The sequence below is a fragment of the Actinia tenebrosa genome, unplaced genomic scaffold (assembly GCF_029948245.1).
Source record: "Actinia tenebrosa isolate PJP-AT-01 unplaced genomic scaffold, QUT_ActTen_1.0 PGA_scaffold7__59_contigs__length_16204524, whole genome shotgun sequence".
NCBI classification, from domain to species: Eukaryota; Metazoa; Cnidaria; class Anthozoa; order Actiniaria; family Actiniidae; genus Actinia; species Actinia tenebrosa.
This window is the reverse complement of record NW_028292584.1, coordinates 7,899,548-7,905,782: the sequence shown is the minus strand read 5'-3', so window position 1 is coordinate 7,905,782 and position 6,235 is coordinate 7,899,548.

Below are 6,235 nucleotides of genomic sequence, written 5' to 3'. Positions count from 1 at the left end.
AGTGAGAGAGAGCAAGTGAGAGAGAGAGAGAGAGAGAGAGAGATTATTCGATCTGTGGATAAGTAAAAAGGGACGTATGAACAGGAGTAGGGGACGATTTTAAGAGGGATTTTAAGCTAGCTATATACACTTTATTGTGTTTAGAGTCAATAATTGCTTACTTAGACCACTGTATTCCTTTAGTTTCGTTAGATGCTACTGTTTAGATCAAATTACAAAAAATCTCTGTTTTCAATATATGCAAAAAAATATCTAAATTGCAGTACAAAAATATTGAAGTACGCTGAATGAAAATGATTAGAAGCTCTCGAGAACTTACCTTTTATATATGCACGGTATCGTTTACCCATGTCTTCATATTCTGAAAAGTAGAGAAGTGAGAAAGAGTTTTTTTTAATTTACATAACTGCCATAACAAGTTCATGTTCAAGTTCAAAGAGAGAGAGAGAGAGAGAGAGAGAGAGAGAATGAATGAATGAATGAATGCACCTTTATTTGAGGACGATAGTTTCATAAGTGTCATACACTTCTTTACATGAAAGTCGTACTTCATAAGAAAGAGATTTACATATAATATGTGATATATTTAAAAATGAATTAAATAATATGAACTATATATATAGCTATTAAAATGCGTATAAATGATAAATATAAAGTGACTAGGTACTATCCGACTGCCAATTAGACAAATTCTTATTAAAAACTAACCTAGAGGATGAAGTTCGGATATGTGAAGGAATAGAATTCCATAATTTAGCTCCTCTGTAAGAGAAACTTTTTTTAAGGAATTCAGTCCTTGGAATAGTTTGAATTTCTAATTTATCTTCGATATTTCTCAATTTAGATTTATAAGCATTTGAATCCTTACTTTTTGAGAAAAGATCTTGTAAATAAGATGGAGTATTGTCATGCAAAATATCATACATCATGAGAGAAAGGCGCTTTTCGCGTCTTATAGCCAAGCGGTCCCAATTCAATTGTTGCAAGATGTCTGCTGACCTTATGTCATAGCCCTGAAAGGTTATGATTCGGGCAGCTCTGTTCTGCAATTTTTGAAGTCGGTCTGCTTGGCCTTTGTTTAAATTACTCCAAACAAGATCACAGTAATCAAATAACGGTTGAATAAGAGCCTTATACATAAGTATTAAGGTATCAAGAGGGACAAAATCTCTGGCTTGTTTTAAACCATTAATGGAAGAGCCAGTTTTCTTACATAAGTTTTCAATATGAACATCCCAAGTTAGGTTTTGATCTAAATACACACCAAGGTGTTTTGAAGAGGTTACCCTCTTTACCTCTTGATCCTTAATCAAGATATGCGAAGAAATTCCCAAATTTGAAAGCTGAAAATTTGATCCAATTAACATATATTCAGATTTTACTACATTCAAACTCAGCTTATTAGCCAATAGCCAGTCACTGACACACAGTAAATCTAAATTCACTTTATCATAGAGTTCAGTAGTTGACTTTGAAGCGTAACTAATTAGGGTGTCATCAGCATAAAGACGAGGCTGACTAATTTCGAGACAATGAGGCAAGTCATTAATATAAATTATAAACAGTAACGGACCTAAAATCGAGCCCTGTGGAACACCGCTCGTTACAGTTACTGGATTTGAGGTATAGGTTTCAATGGTACAGCATTGACTTCTATCAGTTAAGTAAGAAGGAAAGAAATCTAATGCTACTCCACCAACCCCATAGTGCTTAAGTTTAGAAATTAGGATGTCATGTGAAACAGTATCAAAGGCTTTCGCTAAATCTAAGGAAACTACAAGGTTAGTTAAGCCACTATCCATGTTAGTATACCAATCATTTGTAGCTTCTAATAAAGCAGTAACAGTAGAATGTAAGGGTCGAAAGCCAGATTGATACTTAGTTAAGAGATTGAATTTATTAAAATAGGCATATAATTGGTCATAAGCTGCCCTCTCACAAATTTTAGATAAAATAGGGAGAATAGATATTGGCCTATAATTATTTGGATCATTACGATCCTTGGCCTTATGTAGAGGGATCACTTTAGCTCTTTTCCAAAGTGAAGGGAAAATTCCCTTAGCAAATGACGTATTTATGATATTAGCTATGATAGAGAGAGAGAGAGAGAGAGAGATGTCTTTTATTTAATCTCGGGAAATTTCATCAATGTACAAATTGGTTTTCATGAAAACCGAGTTCATAGGTAATATATATAAAAAATTAATAATAACGTTAAGAATATATAGACAGATTTATGAAATAAATTCTCATCTACCCCCCAAAAATATTATAGTAATTAAAGTGTTAAGGACCAACAGACGAAAGATTCCTCTTAAAAGATTTTAAATTATTGGACAGTCTGACACTTTGGGGTAACGAGTTCCACACTTTTGCACCGTCATAAGAGAGAGCTCTTTTTAAAAACTCAGTGCTGGGTTTCGGTAACTTTAAGCACTTCTCTCTACCACGAAAATCGTAGGTATTTTCTTGAAAATAAAAGAGTTCCCTTACAGATTTTGGTGCAAGTGCATTTAAAGTCTTAAACATCATTATTGCTTTATGCTCCTTTCTTCTTCTTTGTAAGCTTTTCCAGCCTAAAGAAGTTAAAATATCACTAGATCTGACATCGTAGCTGCTTTTTGTTATTATTCTTGCAGCTCTATTTTGCATTTTTTGCAATCTTTCAGCAGACGTTACTGGTAAATTATCCCATACCACGTCACAATAGTCAAACCAAGGTAAAACGAGAGCCTCATATATGGTAATAGCTGTCTCCAAGGGGATGTAATCGCGGACTCGTCTTATGCCACTCAATCCAGAGGATATTTTTTTACAAATGTAATCAATATGAGCAACCCAAGACACCCGTTCGTCAATCACAACACCCAGAGTTTTTGCTGTAGAGACTCTAGTAATTGGTTTGCTATTTAAATATATGTGTGGTTCGGAGGTAATTTTTTTCAATTTATCGTCAGAAGCAATAAACATGTGCTCTGTTTTAGCTGAATTTAAGCTAAGTTTGTTAGCTTTCAACCAGTTATGAATATTGGAAATATCAGCGTTCACCTCGTCAAATAGAGTCTTTTGTGATGTGCCACAAGTGGTGAGACTTGTGTCATCAGCATACATTCTCGCATTTGAAAATTTGACACTATTTGGCAGATCGTTTATGTAAATAATAAATAATAATGGCCCAAGGATTGAGCCTTGAGGGATGCCGCAATCGAGTGTTCTAGAGCTAGATAAGGTATGGTTTATGTAGCATCTCTGACTACGATCTGTGAGGTAAGATTTGAACCACTTTATCGACTCTTCTGCAATCCCATAATAGTATAATTTGTGGAGAAGTATGGAGTGATTTACTGTGTCAAAAGCTTTTTTAAAATCTAGGAAAGTGACACAGTTCAATTTACCTTCATCCATATTGGTAAGCCACTCCGTTGTGGCTTCTAGGAGTGCAGTAGTAGTCGAATGAAGCGGTCTAAATCCCGACTGCTTTTGAGAAAGTAAATTATTTGAGTTTAGATACTCATATAACTGGTTAAAAACTATTCTCTCGAAAATCTTAGCAATAGTAGGTAAGACCGAAATGGGACGGTAATTATTCAAATCATCTTTGTCATTAGCTTTATGAATTGGCGTAACTTTCGCAAGTTTCAAGCCGTTAGGAAAAATCCCTTTATCAACTGATTGATTGAATAGCTTCACTAGTGATTGACTTATTACTGGTGAAGCAATCTTGATGAAATGAGATGGTATACCGTCAAGACCTGTCGCTTTTTTAACGTCAATAGAATTAATGATTTTCATAAGTTCATCAACTGATGTGTGTCGTAAGGTGAATGTTGAGCCAATTCTAATTAGATAATCATTATAAGCAGTCGGTCCATCGGGAATTAAACAAGCTAATTTAGTCCCAATTTCAGAAAAATGACAATTGAATACCTCAGCTATTTCCTTCGAGTCACACATCGATGTATCACCTGTTTTGATAGATGTTACATAAGAGCCAGATTTAGTCCTTCGTGAGAGGACTTCATTAATAGCTTTCCAGACCTCCTTTGAGTTTTTTGAATTTTGTGCAAAATGATTTTCATAATATGACTTCTTGGCTCTTTTTATCTCGTTGTTGACGCGATTTCTAATAGACTTATAATCACTCCAGTCGTCCCTCGAATTCGTTTGAGTAGCTTTTTGTTTCATTTTATCTCTATCGTACATAGCTTTCCTCAAATCAGTTGTCATCCAGGGAGACTTCTTGTTTCTTATTCGTTTTGTTTTGATCGGAGCGTGCGAGTCAAGAACAGAGAGAAATAACTCTTTCCATCTGTCCCACATGTCATCCGGGCTTTCCTTATTATCCAAACAATCCCAAGGGAGTGTTGCTAAATCCATAAGAAACTTGTCGGAGTCAAAGTTTTTAGCCGATCTAAATGAGATCTTACAGTGATTGTTGTTTGTCGGAATTGCTATTTTCCGTATTGTATAAACCAGACTATGGTCACTGATACCAATGTGAACCACTCCACTTCGGACTACCCTATCTGGGCTATTCGTTAAGATCACATCAATGAGGGTTTTACTTTTTTCAGTGACTCTAGTTGGTTCTGTGATTAACTGCGTAAGTTGAAACAATTCAGCAGTCGTATTCAAATAGCGGGTTTGCTGATTAATATTAGTAGATAATAAATCACAGTTTAAATCCCCTAGGATATAAATTTCCTTAAACTCAGAATCTATTTTTGTTAACACATTTTCAAATATATTGAAAAATGAGCGTGTATCATAGTTAGGAGGCCTATAACAGGCTAAAACGGCAAAAGACTTGCTATTTGGCTTCATGATTTCAAAACACAGGGACTCTACTTTATCATCAGTTAAGTCACTACGGTTTTTCCCATTTACGCCCTTTTTCAAGTATAAACAAACTCCCCCTCCATTGCGGTTTCTATCAGACCTATGGATGTCATAGCCTTCGATGCTCACCGTTGAACTTGGGATTGATGGATCGAGCCTTGACTCATTTATGCAAAGAAGATCAAAATTTTGCTGAATGACCCATGATCTCAGTTCATCTATATGAGCTACAAGACTAGTTATATTTAAAGAGGCCATTTTAAAACCTCTAACATTAGGAATAGAATGAGGTCTATTATCACCGTCAGACTTATCAATATTAGTATTTGAGACAATACTAGAGGGATGAATAGAGGAATCTGTTTCGTCTAGTGGTTCCTTACCTTTTAATCATGCTTTAGATTTAAGATATTTATTGAAATCTTGCGCAAGGATTCCTATTCCTGCACGATTTAAATGCAGTCCTTTGGTGTTAAGTCCTTTCTCTGTTACATTATGAGAAATATAGTCCCATTCCCGTTCGTTGCAGAAGGCTCTAAGCGATTTGTTCACATCCTTTCTTGCTGTTTCAAGGAGACTCGAGTCTTGGCGAATGATTAATTCAGATATCGCTATTTCACAAGACGGCAGCTGTTTTTCCACAGATTCGCAGATTCCAACTATCCTCTCTGCAATGGCCTTAGATTCATCAGACTTAAGATTATTTGTACCAATATGTACAATAAGATTATTAGGTTTCCTTCTGATTATTGGCTTTATATAGTCCTCCATATCCTCCACTGTGGCCCCTGGGAAGGGTTTTATATTAACTCTGTTTGTCTTGCTTGACATTTTCCAACCTTCGAGCTTCGATATTATAGAATCTCCAATTATAACTGTACTAGTTTTGTTTCTGTCCTGAAGCGAATGGTCCTGGTTATTAGTAGGTAGCTTGTTCTCAGCTTTGTTCTTTGGTGTTGTCTTTTGTTGCTTGGCCTTTTTTTGTTTCCTTTGTACCTTTTTCCAGTTACAATGAGATTCATTCATTGTGTCACTCATACTACTCTCCGGGGTCGTAAGATCAACTACAGTAGCTTGTTTAGTTTCCGTATGATCATTGTTCTTGCATTGATCATTGTTCTTACATTGATCGTTTTCTTTCGTAACTAGCCTCAACGCTGTTAGTAAGCTGGCTTTTTCGTCTTGTAATTTGCATACTTGCTGTTTTTGAATTTTAATTTCCTCCTGAAGATTACAGATAATTTTACGAGAATCATCGTTTTCCTTCTTCATTTGTTGGATATCAAAGTTCTCTCCGTTTTGGAAAGTGTCTTTCAATAAACTTATTTCTTTACGCAAGTCAGTCAGTAAACCGAATAATAATGAGGCAATTTCAGAATCAGTCGGTTGTGAAGGC